We start from the raw sequence: 22855 nt of genomic DNA, 5'->3' as shown, positions 1-22855 counted from the left end.
TACCCTGTCCCCCTCCTGAAAGACTTGCTAACCCACCTGGCGAAGGGGAGCGTTTTCACCAAGTTAGACCTGAGAGAAGCATATTACCAGGTAAGAATAAAGGAGAGGGATGAGTGGAAGACAGCCTTCAACTGCCCCTTGGGGAGCTACCAATTCAAAGTCATGCCATTTGGACTGCAGGGGGCCCCAGCTGTATTTATGCAGTTGATTAATGAGGTCCTACATAAACACTTATACAAAGGGGTCCTAGTATACCTTGATGACATCCTGATATACATCACGAATATGACTGACCACATAAAACTAGTCAGAGAAGTGTTAAAGAAACTATTCAATGCCAAACTTTATGTCAAATTGTCGAAATGTGAATTTCACCAAACCCGATTAGATTATCTTGGCTATAGAATTTCCAATGAGGGTATCGAAATGGACCCAGCCAAAGTAAAAACCATAATTGAATGGCAGCCCCCAAGAACCCGCAAACAGCTCCAGAGCTTCCTAGGGTTTGCCAACTTCTACCGTCAATGTATTCCCTCGTTTGCCGAGATTGCTCTACCTCTTACAGAACTACTCAAAATGGGCAAGGGAGGGGGAATACCACAACCTGGCCAACCGCTAGCATGGACTGAGTTGTCAGAAAGCTTTTGAGAATTTGAAAAGACTATTTGCGGCTGAACCAGTCCTAAAGCACCCCTGCCCAGGGGAGCCCTTCGTAATTCAGGCAGACGCCAGCAACGTGGCAGTTGGAGCTGTGTTATTGTAAAAGAATAAAAGTGGGGTCCTGCAACCTTGTGCTTACACCTCTAGGAAAGCGAGAGGAGATGGACAGTCTGGTGTCAACTCCTCGTCTTCGCCGGATCGACAAGCCCACAGGAAAAACCACGACGAAGTACGGATGACTGGAAAGAGTACCTTTAATAGCAGGACCTCTATACCTTAACAAAGTCAGCGTTGAGAGCCACACGCTCTCAACGCACCTTTTATTCTGAACCTGTAACTAGGTAGCAGCCCCACCCCTAGACTCCACCCCTCCCCCGTGCAGACCAGCATCCGCCTGGCCTGCGTAAATACTCCACCCCCCTACTCCTTCAACCCACGCCCAGCTCCCTCCACCGGCACCGTGCTTCCCAGCGTGAAGGTAAGTACAAGCCCATCCCCCTCCTAACATCCTGAGCGTGCTCCCCTCCACCACTGCATCTCCCCGCGCCACCCCCATGACCCCCTGGCAGCCGGCAGCCGGCAGCGACGCGGGGTGCTGAACAGCTGCACCCGGACCTTGGGGGTCTCATAGTAGTGTTTGCATACTCTCACCTTCAGTGGAAGCTGGGTGAAGGGTTTTGAGTGCGTGGTTTCCCCCCCCCTCAGTGGCCAGTGAGAAGGACCAGTTGGGAGAGAGGACAATAAGCTTGTTGTGGGGGGTTGGAGAGGTGGGAGTCCTTGGCGCTGAGAGCTTTTACTATAGCGCTACAGGAGCTCCCTCCCACATTGACCCCCGGGATATTTGAGAGTATGAATGTGAGTGATTGGAGGGGGATGGCAGAGCCCTTGGCTCTTTGAGGAAGGGGGTTGGGGGGAAGAGGGAATCTTTATCTCAGGGGACATAGGGTAGGATCAGGTATCACAGTGGTGGTGGGCAGGGGAAGCTACAGGAGCCAGAGGGCAGGCCATTACAGGTGAAGAAGCCCCCAATGCTTAATATTGGTGGTGTGTTCTGGCCCCCTGAGCTCATCCCCAGTCCCTGGACAGCACACCACCCAGAGACCTTGGGATCCAGCTACTACTTCTGAATACCAGGTAAGTCAATAATAAAGCTCCTCTTCTTCAAAAATTATTGAAGAGGAACGAGCTGACCTGGCATGCATTACTGAGACCTGGCTGACCACAGAATGGGGGGTTTCCCCTCTTAGAGATGTGTCCAGCCGGGTTTCAAGTTTGGCACCAGGCAAGAACCCAAGGCGTGGGAGATGGGGCAGGAGTAGTTATCAGAGAGTCTTTTTTTGCTATCAGGGGCCTTGTTCCAAAAATCTCTGTGTCAAGTTTCTGACGGATGAGCTCTTCAAATGACTCTGAGGCATTGTTTACCTTAAAAGTCCTTTATTAGAGCCCTATAACATCAGCAATCCTTGCTAGTAGAAGCTGGAATCTGAATTCCCTTCCCCTTAGCACAATATGTTAAACACAATTCTCCTCCTTTTCATTGCTGTCATAAATCACATTCTCCAATTAATTTGAAGGGTCAGTTTTCCGTTCTGTTTTCTTCATCTTTTGTCAAAGCAAGAACATTCGATGTTAGCAGCGTTGACACTCTGGTTGTGAGACCCTGTTTCTGAAGTTGGGCTCACAGGATCAGATTGGATTGTTCCTAGTATACCGGTCTCCCTGCTGTGTAGCAACCTCCCTGCCTGAGCTGCTGGAGGCCATTTTGGGGCTGGTGGTGGAGTACCCCAGACTGATGGTTCTGGGGAACTTCACTCTGCCATCCCTGGGTACGGCTGTCAACGCTACTAATATCGAATGTTATTGCTTGACAAGAGATTTAGTTTAAGGTTGGGAGGGGGGACGAGTAGGATTGCAACTTTCAAGGCCATCTCTAACTAGAGAAGATAAGACCTTGGCGGGTTTTCTAACGAAAGGGAAACTGATTCTTTAAATTAATTGGGGAATATGATTAATGACAAAATTAGAAAGGTGGAGAATTGTGTTGTAATATATTGTGCAAGGGGCGGAGATTTCAGATTCCAGCTTCCTTCGAGCAAGCATTTGCTGGTGTATTAGGCTAATAAAGGACTTTTAAGGTAAAAAATGCCTCAGAATCACTTGAAAAGCCCATACGTCGGAAACTTGACATCAAGCTGGAATCTTCCTACTTTTTAAACTAAGTATGGAGTCCTGACCTTCCGTCGCTGTCTCCAAGTTTGGGAGGCAGTCTGGCAAAGAGTTGGGGAAGATCCCATAATGGAGGGAGTAAAATTGCCTGAAGCCAGCTCCCCGGCACCAGCAGCCACCCCAGTGGGGGAAGGGCCAGCGAAGAAGCCGGCAGGGAAAGCGTTTCAGCAATCCTCCCAGCTGGGAGTTAGACCCAAACAACCAGGAGAATTGGTCTGGTTGTCAGAGTGGATTAAGCCCAGCAGAGACTCCAGGTGCCTCGGAGCAGCCAGGCCAGCTGAGATTGAATACTCGGGTGAGTGGAAAATCCTGTCTGCAGATCAGACTGCCTGCCAGACCCAGGAATCTCCTGCCAAGCCCTCCAGACCCACAGAGACAGAAGACCCCAGCCTGGGGCCTCTGCAGCAATGGGAGGTTGGGAAGCCCCCACAAGTGAAAGGCCAACAACCTCTGAGCTTGCCCCAGCTAATAGAAGCCTTGCAACAGCTGCGGGTGGTGCAGAAGCCTGGAGATCAGGAGCTGGTGGGAGGACAACAGCAAGGGTAGCAGCAGCAGGACCCAAACGTGCAACCCCTGAACATACAGCAGGACCAGTGGGGCCAGCAGCAGGGGGGGCCCTGGCAGCCATTAAATCAGCAAGCAGAGTGGGGCCAGCAGCAACTGGAGACACAACAACAGCAGGGGGCCCTGGCAGCCGGTGAATCAACAACCAGGAGGGGGCCAGCAGCAACTGGGGGCACAAAAACAGCAGTGGGGGGCCCAGCAACCGTTGATCCAACAACCAAGGGGGGGCCAGCAGCAATGGGAACACCAGCAACCAATGATGAGCCCACCCTTCAGAGCAACCTTTGATGGGGACCCAGAGAAACTGATTTTTTTCCTCAACCAAGTACGCTCTCACTTGAATCGCTGGGGTCACTCTTACCCGGACCCGGGTGCGATGTTCGATGTGATTGCATCCAACCTAGAGGGAGAAGCATGTGAATGGTTGAACAATTTATTTAACGAGCAGGCCCCTGAATTGGAGGACCCCCACCTTTTCCTCCTGGGGCTGAGGGAAAGATTTGAGGACCCATCCATTGCCCTCAAAGCAGAAGAACAAATCCATAAGATAAAGCAAGCTGGCCGGCCTGCCCTAGAGTATGTGCGGGAGTTTTGAAAGATGGCAGGTCGGATAGAGAGATGGCCTGAGCAATCAATAATTCATCTTTTTAGAGAAGGGTTAGACGACCACCTTTCTCAGGCATGTATCTACCGAGCTGTACCCGACCAGCTGCATGAATGGTATCAGGCAGCGGTGAAATTAGATGTCCAGCTCACCCGCTATAAAAAGCCTCCCCCACCTGAAGCTGTGCCAAAACCAGGATCCAGATGGCTACCACCACCCCGAAAACCCCCAACGATTGCTACTGCCAAAAGACCTAGACCACCTACAGGTCCGCCAATCAAGTGCTTTCAATGTGGACAGCAGGGACATCAAGCAGCGCAACTGCCCAGTTCCTTACACACAACAGCATAGTAGACCAGATCCAACAACGAGGAAGAAACCGGCACAGCAGCCATCAAGAGAAAAGTCCAACTGGACCACCCAGGAGCCCGTTACCCAGGTTACATCCCCCACCCAGGAGGACGCTGGCCCACTGACCGGACCCACCCCCACTTTACCCGGTTTTGACAGCGACGATGAAGGGGAGAACGACCCGATGGTGAGTCGACGCATCCTACCCTTTTTATTGCCTGCTAAACTCATAATCCCTAAGTCAGGGGCACAAGTAGACCTGAAAGTGCTAGTCGATACTGACTGCTCCCGATGCATCATTAGCCTGTCGTGTGCCTTAAGACTGGGCATACGGGCTAAGCCGCTCTCCAAACCTGTGAGGTTTGAGCAAGCCGATGGCTCCCTAATGGTAGGGACTTTAGTCACGGAATTAACGGAGCCCTTATGCCTGGAAATAGGCGAGCACTGGGAGTTTATTCGCTTTCTGGTAGCTCCAAAGATGTCTGAGACTGTGATCCTAGGACTAGCCTGGCTAGACAAATGGAAGCCATTTATCTGGTGGGAAAAAAGAATGAGAACTGTGAGATTACCCATAGGGCCCGATCCCCCCATTGATTCAACAGATGTTACAGGGGATTTTAGCCCACCCAATGAGCAAGCGCACATGGCTGCCTTACGGCCACCTGGCGAGCCGCTCATCCCCAATGAGTAGCAGGACCTAGCGGAGGCGTTTAGTGAGAAAGAATGCAATACCTTGCCTCCTCACCATCCCAATGATTGTTCCATTGAACTGTTAAAGGTAAAGGTAAAGGTTCCCCCGCACATGTGTGCTAGTCGTTTCTGACTCTAGGAGCCGGTGCTCATCTCCGTTTCAAAGCCGAAGAGCCAGCGCTTGTCCGAGGATGTCTCCATGATCATGTGGCCGGCATGACTAGACGCCAAAAGCGCACGGAACGCTGTTACCTTCCCACCGTAGTGGTCCCTATTTTTCTACTTGCATTTTTACGTGCTTTCGAACTGCTAGGTTGGCAGAAGCTGGGACAAGTAACAGGTGCTCACTGTGTTACACAGCACTCGGGATTCGACCCGCCAAACTGCCGACTTCTGATCGACAAGCTCAGCGTCCTAACCCACTGAGCCACCGCATCCCTACATTGAAATGTTACCAGGGGCCAAACTCCCCCGACTAAGAATGTATGGTATGTCCCCCCTTGAAATGGAGGAGATGCAGTGATATGTGGATAAAAACCTAGCGAGGGGATTAATCAAAAAGGCCAAGTCTACTGTGGGAGCCCCTGTGTTGTTCAAAGAGAAAAAAGATGGGTCTCTTCGTCTCTGTGTGGACTATAAAGGCCTAAATGCTGTGAGTGTGGAAAATAAATACCCTGTCCCCCTCCTGAAAGACTTGCTAACCCACCTGGCGAAGGGGAGCGTTTTCACCAAGTTAGACCTGAGAGAAGCATATTACCAGGTAAGAATAAAGGAGAGGGATGAGTGGAAGACAGCCTTCAACTGCCCCTTGGGGAGCTACCAATTCAAAGTCATGCCATTTGGACTGCAGGGGGCCCCAGCTGTATTTATGCAGTTGATTAATGAGGTCCTACATAAACACTTATACAAAGGGGTCCTAGTATACCTTGATGACATCCTGATATACATCACGAATATGACTGACCACATAAAACTAGTCAGAGAAGTGTTAAAGAAACTATTCAATGCCAAACTTTATGTCAAATTGTCGAAATGTGAATTTCACCAAACCCGATTAGATTATCTTGGCTATAGAATTTCCAATGAGGGTATCGAAATGGACCCAGCCAAAGTAAAAACCATAATTGAATGGCAGCCCCCAAGAACCCGCAAACAGCTCCAGAGCTTCCTAGGGTTTGCCAACTTCTACCGTCAATGTATTCCCTCGTTTGCCGAGATTGCTCTACCTCTTACAGAACTACTCAAAATGGGCAAGGGAGGGGGAATACCACAACCTGGCCAACCGCTAGCATGGACTGAGTTGTCAGAAAGCTTTTGAGAATTTGAAAAGACTATTTGCGGCTGAACCAGTCCTAAAGCACCCCTGCCCAGGGGAGCCCTTCGTAATTCAGGCAGACGCCAGCAACGTGGCAGTTGGAGCTGTGTTATTGTAAAAGAATAAAAGTGGGGTCCTGCAACCTTGTGCTTACACCTCTAGGAAAGCGAGAGGAGATGGACAGTCTGGTGTCAACTCCTCGTCTTCGCCGGATCGACAAGCCCACAGGAAAAACCACGACGAAGTACGGATGACTGGAAAGAGTACCTTTAATAGCAGGACCTCTATACCTTAACAAAGTCAGCGTTGAGAGCCACACGCTCTCAACGCACCTTTTATTCTGAACCTGTAACTAGGTAGCAGCCCCACCCCTAGACTCCACCCCTCCCCCGTGCAGACCAGCATCCGCCTGGCCTGCGTAAATACTCCACCCCCCTACTCCTTCAACCCACGCCCAGCTCCCTCCACCGGCACCGTGCTTCCCAGCGTGAAGGTAAGTACAAGCCCATCCCCCTCCTAACATCCTGAGCGTGCTCCCCTCCACCACTGCATCTCCCCGCGCCACCCCCATGACCCCCTGGCAGCCGGCAGCCGGCAGCGACGCGGGGTGCTGAACAGCTGCACCCGGACCTTGGGGGTCTCATAGTAGTGTTTGCATACTCTCACCTTCAGTGGAAGCTGGGTGAAGGGTTTTGAGTGCGTGGTTTCCCCCCCCCTCAGTGGCCAGTGAGAAGGACCAGTTGGGAGAGAGGACAATAAGCTTGTTGTGGGGGGTTGGAGAGGTGGGAGTCCTTGGCGCTGAGAGCTTTTACTATAGCGCTACAGGAGCTCCCTCCCACATTGACCCCCGGGATATTTGAGAGTATGAATGTGAGTGATTGGAGGGGGATGGCAGAGCCCTTGGCTCTTTGAGGAAGGGGGTTGGGGGGAAGAGGGAATCTTTATCTCAGGGGACATAGGGTAGGATCAGGTATCACAGTGGTGGTGGGCAGGGGAAGCTACAGGAGCCAGAGGGCAGGCCATTACAGGTGAAGAAGCCCCCAATGCTTAATATTGGTGGTGTGTTCTGGCCCCCTGAGCTCATCCCCAGTCCCTGGACAGCACACCACCCAGAGACCTTGGGATCCAGCTACTACTTCTGAATACCAGGTAAGTCAATAATAAAGCTCCTCTTCTTCAAAAATTATTGAAGAGGAACGAGCTGACCTGGCATGCATTACTGAGACCTGGCTGACCACAGAATGGGGGGTTTCCCCTCTTAGAGATGTGTCCAGCCGGGTTTCAAGTTTGGCACCAGGCAAGAACCCAAGGCGTGGGAGATGGGGCAGGAGTAGTTATCAGAGAGTCTTTTTTTGCTATCAGGGGCCTTGTTCCAAAAATCTCTGTGTCAAGTTTCTGACGGATGAGCTCTTCAAATGACTCTGAGGCATTGTTTACCTTAAAAGTCCTTTATTAGAGCCCTATAACATCAGCAATCCTTGCTAGTAGAAGCTGGAATCTGAATTCCCTTCCCCTTAGCACAATATGTTAAACACAATTCTCCTCCTTTTCATTGCTGTCATAAATCACATTCTCCAATTAATTTGAAGGGTCAGTTTTCCGTTCTGTTTTCTTCATCTTTTGTCAAAGCAAGAACATTTGATGTTAGCAGCGTTGACACTCTGGTTGTGAGACCCTGTTTCTGAAGTTGGGCTCACAGGATCAGATTGGATTGTTCCTAGTATACCGGTCTCCCTGCTGTGTAGCAACCTCCCTGCCTGAGCTGCTGGAGGCCATTTTGGGGCTGGTGGTGGAGTACCCCAGACTGATGGTTCTGGGGAACTTCACTCTGCCATCCCTGGGTACGGCTGTCAACGCTACTAATATCGAATGTTATTGCTTGACAAGAGATTTAGTTTAAGGTTGGGAGGGGGGACGAGTAGGATTGCAACTTTCAAGGCCATCTCTAACTAGAGAAGATAAGACCTTGGCGGGTTTTCTAACGAAAGGGAAACTGATTCTTTAAATTAATTGGGGAATATGATTAATGACAAAATTAGAAAGGTGGAGAATTGTGTTGTAATATATTGTGCAAGGGGCGGAGATTTCAGATTCCAGCTTCCTTCGAGCAAGCATTTGCTGGTGTATTAGGCTAATAAAGGACTTTTAAGGTAAAAAATGCCTCAGAATCACTTGAAAAGCCCATACGTCGGAAACTTGACATCAAGCTGGAATCTTCCTACTTTTTAAACTAAGTATGGAGTCCTGACCTTCCGTCGCTGTCTCCAAGTTTGGGAGGCAGTCTGGCAAAGAGTTGGGGAAGATCCCATAATGGAGGGAGTAAAATTGCCTGAAGCCAGCTCCCCGGCACCAGCAGCCACCCCAGTGGGGGAAGGGCCAGCGAAGAAGCCGGCAGGGAAAGCGTTTCAGCAATCCTCCCAGCTGGGAGTTAGACCCAAACAACCAGGAGAATTGGTCTGGTTGTCAGAGTGGATTAAGCCCAGCAGAGACTCCAGGTGCCTCGGAGCAGCCAGGCCAGCTGAGATTGAATACTCGGGTGAGTGGAAAATCCTGTCTGCAGATCAGACTGCCTGCCAGACCCAGGAATCTCCTGCCAAGCCCTCCAGACCCACAGAGACAGAAGACCCCAGCCTGGGGCCTCTGCAGCAATGGGAGGTTGGGAAGCCCCCACAAGTGAAAGGCCAACAACCTCTGAGCTTGCCCCAGCTAATAGAAGCCTTGCAACAGCTGCGGGTGGTGCAGAAGCCTGGAGATCAGGAGCTGGTGGGAGGACAACAGCAAGGGTAGCAGCAGCAGGACCCAAACGTGCAACCCCTGAACATACAGCAGGACCAGTGGGGCCAGCAGCAGGGGGGGCCCTGGCAGCCATTAAATCAGCAAGCAGAGTGGGGCCAGCAGCAACTGGAGACACAACAACAGCAGGGGGCCCTGGCAGCCGGTGAATCAACAACCAGGAGGGGGCCAGCAGCAACTGGGGGCACAAAAACAGCAGTGGGGGGCCCAGCAACCGTTGATCCAACAACCAAGGGGGGGCCAGCAGCAATGGGAACACCAGCAACCAATGATGAGCCCACCCTTCAGAGCAACCTTTGATGGGGACCCAGAGAAACTGATTTTTTTCCTCAACCAAGTACGCTCTCACTTGAATCGCTGGGGTCACTCTTACCCGGACCCGGGTGCGATGTTCGATGTGATTGCATCCAACCTAGAGGGAGAAGCATGTGAATGGTTGAACAATTTATTTAACGAGCAGGCCCCTGAATTGGAGGACCCCCACCTTTTCCTCCTGGGGCTGAGGGAAAGATTTGAGGACCCATCCATTGCCCTCAAAGCAGAAGAACAAATCCATAAGATAAAGCAAGCTGGCCGGCCTGCCCTAGAGTATGTGCGGGAGTTTTGAAAGATGGCAGGTCGGATAGAGAGATGGCCTGAGCAATCAATAATTCATCTTTTTAGAGAAGGGTTAGACGACCACCTTTCTCAGGCATGTATCTACCGAGCTGTACCCGACCAGCTGCATGAATGGTATCAGGCAGCGGTGAAATTAGATGTCCAGCTCACCCGCTATAAAAAGCCTCCCCCACCTGAAGCTGTGCCAAAACCAGGATCCAGATGGCTACCACCACCCCGAAAACCCCCAACGATTGCTACTGCCAAAAGACCTAGACCACCTACAGGTCCGCCAATCAAGTGCTTTCAATGTGGACAGCAGGGACATCAAGCAGCGCAACTGCCCAGTTCCTTACACACAACAGCATAGTAGACCAGATCCAACAACGAGGAAGAAACCGGCACAGCAGCCATCAAGAGAAAAGTCCAACTGGACCACCCAGGAGCCCGTTACCCAGGTTACATCCCCCACCCAGGAGGACGCTGGCCCACTGACCGGACCCACCCCCACTTTACCCGGTTTTGACAGCGACGATGAAGGGGAGAACGACCCGATGGTGAGTCGACGCATCCTACCCTTTTTATTGCCTGCTAAACTCATAATCCCTAAGTCAGGGGCACAAGTCAGCCCTACATGGCCTGGGTCCGGGGTATTTGAGGGAACACCTGCTGCCGGCATCAAACGCCCTTCGCCCAGTGCGCTCCCACAGGGAGGGTCTGCTCAGGGTCCCGCCGGTAAGAGATTGCCGGCGGGTGACACCCAGGGATAGGGCCTTCTCAGTGGGGGCGCCTGCCCTCTGGAACCAGCTGCCGGTGGAGCTGAGGACTGCCCCCGACCTCCGATCATTCCGCCGGGGCCTGAAGACCTGGCTCTTTGAGCTCTCGGGCCCAGGCTGAGGAGATATTCATTTTAATTGGGGTTTTTTAATAGTACAGGGCTTGTTTAATATGTTTTAAATTGGGTTTTAACTTTTGTATAGTTGTTTTTTAACTCCCTGTAAACCGCCCTGAGTCCTCGGGGAAAGGGCGGTATATAAATGCAAATATTAAATTAAATTAATTAAAATTAAGTAGACCTGAAAGTGCTAGTCGATACTGACTGCTCCCGATGCATCATTAGCCTGTCGTGTGCCTTAAGACTGGGCATACGGGCTAAGCCGCTCTCCAAACCTGTGAGGTTTGAGCAAGCCGATGGCTCCCTAATGGTAGGGACTTTAGTCACGGAATTAACGGAGCCCTTATGCCTGGAAATAGGCGAGCACTGGGAGTTTATTCGCTTTCTGGTAGCTCCAAAGATGTCTGAGACTGTGATCCTAGGACTAGCCTGGCTAGACAAATGGAAGCCATTTATCTGGTGGGAAAAAAGAATGAGAACTGTGAGATTACCCATAGGGCCCGATCCCCCCATTGATTCAACAGATGTTACAGGGGATTTTAGCCCACCCAATGAGCAAGCGCACATGGCTGCCTTACGGCCACCTGGCGAGCCGCTCATCCCCAATGAGTAGCAGGACCTAGCGGAGGCGTTTAGTGAGAAAGAATGCAATACCTTGCCTCCTCACCATCCCAATGATTGTTCCATTGAACTGTTAAAGGTAAAGGTAAAGGTTCCCCCGCACATGTGTGCTAGTCGTTTCTGACTCTAGGAGCCGGTGCTCATCTCCGTTTCAAAGCCGAAGAGCCAGCGCTTGTCCGAGGATGTCTCCATGATCATGTGGCCGGCATGACTAGACGCCAAAAGCGCACGGAACGCTGTTACCTTCCCACCGTAGTGGTCCCTATTTTTCTACTTGCATTTTTACGTGCTTTCGAACTGCTAGGTTGGCAGAAGCTGGGACAAGTAACAGGTGCTCACTGTGTTACACGGCACTCGGGATTCGACCCGCCAAACTGCCGACTTCTGATCGACAAGCTCAGCGTCCTAACCCACTGAGCCACCGCATCCCTACATTGAAATGTTACCAGGGGCCAAACTCCCCCGACTAAGAATGTATGGTATGTCCCCCCTTGAAATGGAGGAGATGCAGTGATATGTGGATAAAAACCTAGCGAGGGGATTAATCAAAAAGGCCAAGTCTACTGTGGGAGCCCCTGTGTTGTTCAAAGAGAAAAAAGATGGGTCTCTTCGTCTCTGTGTGGACTATAAAGGCCTAAATGCTGTGAGTGTGGAAAATAAATACCCTGTCCCCCTCCTGAAAGACTTGCTAACCCACCTGGCGAAGGGGAGCGTTTTCACCAAGTTAGACCTGAGAGAAGCATATTACCAGGTAAGAATAAAGGAGAGGGATGAGTGGAAGACAGCCTTCAACTGCCCCTTGGGGAGCTACCAATTCAAAGTCATGCCATTTGGACTGCAGGGGGCCCCAGCTGTATTTATGCAGTTGATTAATGAGGTCCTACATAAACACTTATACAAAGGGGTCCTAGTATACCTTGATGACATCCTGATATACATCACGAATATGACTGACCACATAAAACTAGTCAGAGAAGTGTTAAAGAAACTATTCAATGCCAAACTTTATGTCAAATTGTCGAAATGTGAATTTCACCAAACCCGATTAGATTATCTTGGCTATAGAATTTCCAATGAGGGTATCGAAATGGACCCAGCCAAAGTAAAAACCATAATTGAATGGCAGCCCCCAAGAACCCGCAAACAGCTCCAGAGCTTCCTAGGGTTTGCCAACTTCTACCGTCAATGTATTCCCTCGTTTGCCGAGATTGCTCTACCTCTTACAGAACTACTCAAAATGGGCAAGGGAGGGGGAATACCACAACCTGGCCAACCGCTAGCATGGACTGAGTTGTCAGAAAGCTTTTGAGAATTTGAAAAGACTATTTGCGGCTGAACCAGTCCTAAAGCACCCCTGCCCAGGGGAGCCCTTCGTAATTCAGGCAGACGCCAGCAACGTGGCAGTTGGAGCTGTGTTATTGTAAAGGAATAAAAGTGGGGTCCTGCAACCTTGTGCTTACACCTCTAGGAAAGCGAGAGGAGATGGACAGTCTGGTGTCAACTCCTCGTCTTCGCCGGATCGACAAGCCCACAGGAAAAACCACGACGAAGTACGGATGACTGGAAAGAGTACCTTTAATAGCAGGACCTCTATACCTTAACAAAGTCAGCGTTGAGAGCCACACGCTCTCAACGCACCTTTTATTCTGAACCTGTAACTAGGTAGCAGCCCCACCCCTAGACTCCACCCCTCCCCCGTGCAGACCAGCATCCGCCTGGCCTGCGTAAATACTCCACCCCTCTACTCCTTCAACCCACGCCCAGCTCCCTCCACCGGCACCGTGCTTCCCAGCGTGAAGGTAAGTACAAGCCCATCCCCCTCCTAACATCCTGAGCGTGCTCCCCTCCACCACTGCATCTCCCCGCGCCACCCCCATGACCCCCTGGCAGCCGGCAGCCGGCAGCGACGCGGGGTGCTGAACAGCTGCACCCGGACCTTGGGGGCTGCCAGGGGGTCATGGGGGTGGTGCGGGGAGATGCAGTGGTGGAGGGGAGCACGCTCAGGATGTTAGGAGGGGGATGGGCTTGTGTACGGTGGGAGACCAGTACTGCTGTGCACAGCGTTGTTGTGGGCGATTTCTGCAAACGCCAATAGGTCAGCCCAGTCTGCCTGCTGGTACGAGACATAACTGCGTAGGTATTGCTCCACCGCCGCGTTGGCCCGTTCTGCCGCGCCGTTTGTGCAGGGATGATACCCCGAGCTTAGTCCCTGGGATGACCCGATGAACTGGAGGAATTCACGCCAGAACCTGGCGGTAAACTGTACCCCTCGGTCCGAGATAACACGTCTAGGCGCCCCGTGTAAACGGTACACGTGGGTTATAAAAAGCCAGGCCAGACGCCGGGCCGAGGGTAAGCCCCTTAACGGAACAAAATGGACCTGTTTGGAAAACAGGTCAACTATGGTCCAGATGACGGTGTATCCCCGACTCTCTGGTAGGTCTACGATGAAATCCATCCCGATGTCCTGCCATGGCCGGTAGGGGTCCGCCACCGTCTGTAACAGCCCTGCCGGCTTCCCGGGCTGGGTTTTGGCCATGGCACAGGTGCGGCAGCGCTGGACATACTCTTTGACCTGCCGCCTCATCCCGGGCCACCAGAACTGACGTCTAGCGAGGTGCAGTGTTTTCAGGAACCCGAGGTGGCCGGCCTGCTTGGCATCATGACACCTATAAAGCACAGTGTTTCGCAGGGTTTCTGGCACATATATCTTACTCCCATACCAGGCCAGGTCGTCCCGTCGTGTTAGGAGCCGCGAGTGCTGCCGTAGCCAGCCATCTCCCTCCAGGGCTTTTTTCAGCTGCGGTACCAGTTCATCCGCAACCCCGTTCTGTACGGCCTGTACCTTCTCTGGGCCGAGAGGAGGGATAAGAGCTTGCACCACCTCCTCCCGCTGGTTGTCATACTGCGGAAGCCGAGAGAGGGCATCCGCCAGGAAATTCTTCCCCCCTGGGACGTATTTCAGGGTAAACCTAAACCGCCTGAAGTACAAGGCCCACCGTACATGCTTAGGGGCCAACTTACGTGGGGATTGCAGGGCTTCTAGATTCCTATGGTCCGTCCATACTTCGAAGGGCTTTTCTGCCCCCTCTAGAAGATGCCGCCACGTCTCCAACGCCCACCGAACGGTGTAGGCCTCCTTCTCCCAGATAGCCCAGGCGCGTTCGGTGGTTGATAGCTTTTTGGACGCGTAAGCACAAGGTTGCAACGCGCCTTTACTGTTGTGCTGCAAAAGGACAGCTCCAACTGCCACGTCGCTAGCATCTACTTGCACAACGTATGGCGCTGCTGGGTCAGGGTGCAGGAGTATGGGCTCTCGGGTGAACAGACCTTTTAAGGACTCGAAGGCCCGTTGACAGTCTACGGTCCACGATACCCGCAACCCTGGCCGTGGTTTCACCGCCAACTTCTTGGTTTTTAGCAAGTCTGTTAATGGAAGAGCCACTGCAGCAAATGATGGTATAAATTGGCGGTAAAAATTGGCAAACCCCAGGAAGCTCTGTAGCTGCCGTCTGGTCCCCGGGGCTTGCCACTGCAGTATAGCCTCCACTTTCTTTGGATCCATTGCAATCCCGGCCGCCGAGACCCGATAGCCTAAGTAGTCCAGTCGAGACGCGTGAAATTCACATTTTGACAATTTCACGTACAATCGTGCTTCTAGGAGTTTCCGCAGAACTTGGCGCACAAGGGCAACGTGTTGGTCCATGGTCTCCGTATAAATAAGGATGTCGTCAAGATACACGAGCACCCCCCTGTATAAATGCTCATGCAACACTTGATTTATTAGTTGCATGAAAACGGCGGGGGCCCCCTGGAGACCGAAAGGCATTACGCGAAATTGGTAGCTGCCCAACGGGCAGTTAAACGCTGTTTTCCACTCGTCTCCTCTCTTGATTCGCACCCGATAATAGGCTTCGCGTAAGTCCAAGCGGGTAAACACCCTCCCCTTAGCCAAGTGGGACAACATGTCTTTCTTTTTTTTTTTATTTTTTTTAATTTTTTTAAATTTTATTAAATTTATTATTTAAAAACATTGGACACAGTACCAGCGAGCTGACAAACCTTTTTGTCTACAATGTTTAAATATATATATATACATGTATATATGTACATCAAAAATACACTTAAATACACTTAGATTACAAATCGGTGAAATACCACAATATTTAAAACAGTGAGCTAGTCTGTAAAACCTAATAGAGACCTTTCTTTTTATCCATCCAAAGATACAATTTGTTCCAAATTCTATAATAGTCTGATTGATCTTTATTCTTTAATTCCAAAGTTAATTTGTCCATTTCAGCGCAATCCCAAATTTTCCTAATAACCTCTTTTTGTCCTGGGATCTCATTCTTTTTCCATTTTTGCGCAAATGATATTCTAGCTGCTGTGATAATATGGATCGTTAAGTATAGCACATCTTTAGGATATTTCTCTTTCGTGATTCCCAACAAGAAAAGTTCTGGACTAAACTCCAGATCTTGTTTCAATATTTCTTTCAGCCAAATCCAAATCATTCTCCAAAATTTTTGTGTTTTACTGCAAGACCACCACGTGTGGAAGTATGTGCCTATCTCTTCAGAACACTTCCAACATTTGGGAGATGCTGTTGTGTACATTTTTGCTAAGCGAGCTGGGGGAAGATGCCATCGGTAAAACATTTTAAATAAATTTTCTTTATACGATGAGGCCAGTGTTATCCTTTTATTCCTATCCCAAATTGTTTGCCAAGTATCTAGGTCGATGTTATGTCCTAAATTGTTAGCCCAGGTCAACATGGGGTCTTTCACTTGCTCTTCAAACAGCTTATATCCCAAAAGTAATTTATAAAAATTCCTTATTTGTTTAGAGTCCGGTCCCAATAATATTTTGTCCAATGCTGTTTCAGAGGTATATATCCCCCATTCATTTTTATCCTTCCTAAATCTCGATTGGATTTGTAAGTAGGCCCACCAATCGAGTTTTATACCTTGTAATTCTAGTTCATTCCTAAGTTTCAATTCCCCCTCCTCATTCAGAATATCCTTGTATGAGATTATGTTACCCAAATCAAACAGATTTGGGTAAACTATCGCTTCAAGGGTGGATAGCCAGACCGGTATTTTGGTGTAATTGTGAGATCTAATTTTTTTCCAAGTATTAAGTAGCGCTTGCCTGATCCGGTGTCTTTGAAAATGCGAGAAAAGACCTTGTTTCTCCGTCCATAGGAAAGCATGCCAGCCATATTGCAAATCGTGACCTTCTAAAGTTAATAGTCTTCTATTTCTCAAGATTACCCATTCTCTAATCCAGCTCAGGGCCGCGGCATGGTAATATAATTCCCAGTCTGGCAATCCAAAACCCCCATTTTCCTTCGTGTCTTGTAAATATTTCAATTTAATTCTTGGTTTTTTCCCCTGCCAAATAAAATTTAGTGATAATTTATCCAAATTTCGAAAAAATTTAGAGTCGAGTTGAATTGGGATATTCTGAAACAGAAACAGGATTTTAGGCAGAATATTCATCTTAATGACAGCGATTCTTCCCAATAATGAGAGTTTTAGGTTTCCCCATCTTTCCAGATCACCTTTTATTTGGTTCACTACATTATCATAATTATCCTTTTTGAGTGAAGTGCATCTAGCCGTAATGTTAATCCCTAGATATTTTATTTTCTTGACTATTTCTATATCCATGATTCCGGCCAGATTACCTTTTTGTTTATTGGTCATATTTTTAACAATCATCTTGGTCTTATTTCTATTTATTCGCAGTCCGGCAACCTCACCATATTTAGATAATTCTTCCAATAGCTTTGGTCCCGTCTGACATGGATCCTCCATAATAAAAACCAGATCGTCCGCGAAAGCTTGCAATTTAAAGGTTTCCTTTTTAATGGTTAATCCTTTTATCTTTGGGTCGTTTCTTATAGTTCTCGTTAATACTTCAAGAGTCAATATAAACAGCAATGGTGATAAGGGGCAGCCTTGCCGTGTTCCCTTTTGAATTTGAAACTTGCTAGATGCTTCCCCATTAATAATTATTTTTGCTTCCTGATTGTCATAAATTGCCCTAATTATATTTATAAATTTTTCACCCATATTCATAAAGCTAAGCTGTTGGCACAAAAAAGACCATTTAACATTGTCAAATGCCTTTTGGGCGTCTAAGAAAAGTAATGCCATCTGTTGTTCGCTATGTAATTCATAGTACTCCAATGTATCTAATATTATTCTAATGTTGTGCTTAGTGTGTCTCTTAGCGAGAAAACCATTTTGATCTGCGTGTATGAAATCATTCAGAAATCGTTTCAATCGTTCCGCTATAATTGATGTAAATATCTTGTAGTCCGAGTTAAGAAGTGATATGGGTCTGTAATTTTGGATTAATGTATGGTCTGTGTTATCTTTCGGGATAAGGGTTATGTTTGCCTCTAGCCAAGATTTAGGCGTCCTTGCGCCTTCTAATACTGCGTTAAATACCTCCACTAGGGGTTGAGCTAGGATATTTTGTAATTCTTTATAAATTTCTGATGGAAGACCGTCGGGTCCCGATGCTTTATTATTCTTTTGTGCATTAATAGCTTTTATCACCTCAGATAGTCGAATTTCCTCGTTTAACATATTTCTGGTACCTTCTGTGACCTTAGGTAGTTTGGCTCTTTGAAAATATTCCTCCATTTTCTCCACACTTGCCTGACTATCTTCTTTGTATAAACGTTCATAAAATTCCTGGGCTATAATTTTTTTTTTTTCCTCCTGGTGGAATATTCTCCCTTCCTCATCTCGTAGTTCGTGAATCCAGTTTTTCCCCTTTTGTTTTCCCAATTTATATGCGAGCCACCGGCCCGGTTTATTTGCATTTTCAAAAAAATTTTGTTTCGTGTTTCTCAATTGTTGTGCTAATTTCTCTTTGTCTAGAATGTTAAGTTTGTGTTTAATCAGATCCATAGATTGCTTGATATTCTCTTTTTGTGGATCTTGTTGGAGTGTAACTTCTAAGCTCTTATATTCCTCTTCTAATCTTTCCCGTTGTTGTCTTTTCCCCTTATTTTTATATACCATATATGCCCTCGCTACCCCTCTCATCATTGCCTTAGCTGTATCCCAATTGTTTTGTACTGAGGTGTCTATAGCTTTATTTTCCTTAAAGAAAAAACTTAGTTCTCTCTCCATCTTAGATTTGAATTCGTCTTCTTTTAAAATTGCTCTTTGAAGCGTCCATCTGGGTATTTTTTTGGAACCTTTCCAGATAAGTTTAATAGGATTGTGATCTGCCCAAGTACCTGTCGCTATATGTACCTCGTCTATTTCTGAACTAATTTCTTTCGTCATCCATACCATGTCTATTCTAGACCATGAGTTATGTCGGTTGGAGTAATATGTATATTGTCTAGCCTTACGATTTCTTTCCCTCCAGACATCTTGGATATTTAGTTCCTCAGCCAAGTTAAGAAAAGATCTCGGTAGAGTTCTTCTCTTCTTTTTCCTAAGCGTCTTTCCCATATAATCCAAATTTATATCTAGGATAGCATTAAAATCTCCTATTAAACAAATCTCCTCATAATCAATGCTACATATCTTATTGTGAAGTGTTTTGAAAAATTGTTCTTGGTTATGGTTTGGGGCATATATCTCTACCATCATGACCTTCCTGTGATTTATTATAACCTCGACTATCAGTATTCTACCCTCTTTATCGTTATAAATTTGTTTTGCAGTCAATTTTGGGTTTACATATAGTGCCACTCCTCTCTTTTTCTTGTGTCGGTCTAAGGAAACGAATAGGTTCCCTATTCTTGGTTGTACTAACAAATATTTTTGTTGTTCCTTTATATGGACTTCTTGTATTGCCACGATATCCAATTGTTGGTGAATAAGCCTATTAAAAAATTTCCGCCTTTTCACTGGCGAATTCAATCCATTAATATTCACAGACATTATCAATGTATAATACCCTGAGTCTTATATAAACCTTTTAACTCTATGACAAAAGATATATAAAACAGTTACCACCAGATACTTATTACCAACTAAGCAATTTATATAATAGAATTCTATAGTATGAATATAATCAAAGTCACGTTCTTCTTCTTTTTTTTTTCCCCCCCCCGTTTCCGGCGCAGAAATTGGCACCTTTTCCGTCTTCCTCTGCTGTCAAAGACCAGTAGGTGTCCCACTAAACAAACCTCCAGTTACTAAATTGCTATATCAAATGGCCGCCCGTGACAAGTAGAGTAGAATTTCAAAAGTTTCAAAAGTTCACAAATTCAAAATTTACCAGGATAGACCAGACTAGACCAAGCTGATCGCTTTCCACGCCCGACAATCCAGAGTTCAGTCTCTAAGGCTCCAAAGCTCAGACTTTGACCTGTTGTAGCTTTTCTCCAGCTAGAATACAGTCATATAGTCTTCGGCTTTCTTTCCCTTGCTGTTTTTGCCAAACGCCTCCCTCAAGACTTCTATCGCCGCTTATTCCCTCTCCGTGAGGCTCCCACTTCGAACCAGTACCTCTTTCACAAGCGCTTCCTATTTAATATTCGGATACACTCTCCGTCAGCTCCGCTCTACCGTTGTCCCGCTGCTTACGTGCTAGCTCCGTCCCTCTGTCAGATCTTCTTGTCGGCCATTACTGGCCTCCTTCTCCCCGGTTCGCTCGCATCAGACTTTCTCCGGATCTTCAACACGAACCGCCGCTCATGAAGGTTCTCCGGGCTGCCTGCAACTTCGGATGTCCCTACAGGACCTCCTGAAGCTCCGAAAAGCCCCCGCGAACACTGGGTGAGAGGTTGTGCGTGGAGAGAGCTCCGTTCACACAGCCGCCCGCTCTGACAGTTGGCTCCGCCCCCCCCGGGACAACATGTCTTTCATTAGGGGCAGCAGGTACAAATGTTCAACACACACTGCGTTGACCCCCCGGTAGTCCACACAAAGACGCAGGCCCCCGTCTTTCTTTTCCCTGAAAAGAACTGGTGCTGCCATCCGCGAGCGAGCTGGTTGTATGAACCCCCGTGCGAGGTTCTTGTCAATGTAGTTTCGGAGTTCTGTCATCTCCCGTGGGGTCATGGCATACATCCGGGGCTTAGGAAGTTTGACCCCCGGCTCCAGCTCGATCGCGCAGTCCGTCGGTCGATGGGGAGGCAGGAGGTCGCATTCCTGCTCGCTGAACACTTCGAGGAATTCGGCGTACTCTGGTGGTACGTGTACTTCTGCCCCAGCCCTGCACCTCTCCTCCAGCTTCCCTGGCGGGCCAGACGGCCCTGGCTGCTCATGATCAGGGGGCTGTGGCCCAACCCCTAGGCGGAGGTGTCGACAACCCCCCTCCCACCAGATGGTCGGGCCCCACCTGTCCAGCCACGTTAGCCCCAGAATCACCTCCTCCGTCATGGAGGGCACCACGATGAACCGTAACCGTTCCCAGTGCTCCCCCATATCCAGCCGCACGAGTTCTGTGACATGGGTGATAGGTACCCCCCCCCAGAAGGGACCCATCCACCTGCTGGAACCGTATTGGATTCCTTAGCCGTACCACCCTAACACCCAGTTTAGCCACCACCTTCCGGCTGATTAGACACCTCGTGCTGCCCGAATCAATCAAAGCCTTAACCACCACCACCTCCCCCGTGGCGGGGTTTGTTAACGTAACCGGGACTGCAAATGGGCTAACCGAGGCACTTACCATGGGGTCCTCCTCTGGTCTCTCCCCATGCCCGTACAACTCCACGTCTACATCGATGCCACTGTCCCCTTCCGTTTGGCCGTTTCCTCCTGGTGTTAACTCCACGGCCTGCCGAGAAGCCCGGGAACGCTCTGCAAAGCGCCCGGGGGTTGTGCCCCTTGCCGGGGTTGCTGCCGCGACCACCCGGGATGCAGGTATTGGGCAGGCGGCCACGCGGTGCCCTGGTTGATCGCACCTGAAGCACCGCAAAACGGACCGCAGGGGCTGGGCGGTAGGACCCAGCGACGAAGACGACGGCTTCTGCACCTGGCCCTGTGCCCTTGGCGGGACCTGACGGGAGTCTCCTACGGGCCGTACACGACGTTGACAACTCCGTAAGGCCACATCCAGCTCAACCGCGACCCGCAGCCAGTCTTGAAGCCTGGAAGGAATTCCCCGGACGATACAAGCCCGTAGGAGGTGATCATCCAGACCGGCCCGGAATTGGTGAACCAGCATCCTCTCTGGCCAGGAACTGAGCCTGCCGGCCACTTCACGGAAGTCCTGCACATAAACTGTCGCTGGACGGCCGTTCTGCCGCAGGCCAACGATCTCAGCCTCCGCTCGATGCGTGCGCGTCACATCCTCGAAGCGTATTCGCAGAGCTTCGAGGAAAAGGCCGACGTCCCCCAATTCACGGGCACGGTCGCTGTAGAGGTTCGCCACCCAAGCCACCGCCTCCCCTTGCAATGCCGTAGTGACGGCCATCACCATCCCCCACTGGGATGTATACAAAGGACCATACTGGTCCAGATGGTGGATGGCTTGTCCAAGAAACAGGGCCAAACGATCGGGGTTGCCATCAAAGGTTACGGGCAGCGGTGGTGGGCCCCAGCCCACAGGCCCTCCCCAAGGACCTGCCGGGCCTCCCAGCCCCTGTGCAACCCCTGGTTGTTGCCACCCCAGTATTCCTGCGGGTACAGCACCCCCCGGTCTTGTTCTACCAGGTCCTGGGGGCCCCAAGTCAGGAGCAGCCGCCGGTCCCGGCAGCGGAAGGCCCGGGACCTGCGGGGTACCAGGAGCCTGCGGGGCCCGGAAGCGGGGACTCGCCAAGCGGAACCGGGTTTGGCTTCTGCGCTCCTGGTCGGCCCTGGTTTGTGTCCATCTACCGGTCTCCAGGTCGCTGTCACTAGGGGTCCACGGCCGAGGTTCTCCGAAATGGTCCCTCAGGATGTCCATCGTGTAGCTGCCAGGAGCCGTGGTGTAGCTCCACTCCTCTCCTCCTTCGTCGGTGGCACGACGCTCTCTCCACTCCCAGAGGGACCCCTTCCCTCTGGACGGTTGGTTCTGTCCAGCCGCTGGCCGACTCAAAACAGGGCTGAGCCACCAATCCCCAGGCTTCTCCTGAACAGCTGGTTCCGAGGCCTCAGCTTCCTTTGGCGCTGGTCCAAGGTCCCGGACCTTAGGCCGAACCACAGGTGGGGCCTCTGCCAAGTCCCCCCCCTCAGGAGGCACAGCAACCCCAGCTGGCCCCTCCTCTCCTGCCACAGGCACCCCACCCTGGGTCCCCTCAGCCATGGAGGCAGGCAGAAATCAAAGCCCAACAGAAGGAGCGCTGTGCTAATCGTACGCTGACTTACTGTCAACTCCTCGTCTTCGCCGGATCGACAAGCCCACAGGAAAAACCACGACGAAGTACGGATGACTGGAAAGAGTACCTTTAATAGCAGGACCTCTATACCTTAACAAAGTCAGCGTTGAGAGCCACACGCTCTCAACGCACCTTTTATTCTGAACCTGTAACTAGGTAGCAGCCCCACCCCTAGACTCCACCCCTCCCCCGTGCAGACCAGCATCCGCCTGGCCTGCGTAAATACTCCACCCCCCTACTCCTTCAACCCAC

Source organism: Vipera berus (assembly GCF_964194415.1).
Source record: "Vipera berus genome assembly, chromosome: W".
Classification (NCBI taxonomy): Eukaryota; Metazoa; Chordata; class Lepidosauria; order Squamata; family Viperidae; genus Vipera; species Vipera berus.
The sequence above is the reverse complement of the archived record's forward strand: the minus strand, read 5'-3'. Positions refer to the sequence as shown.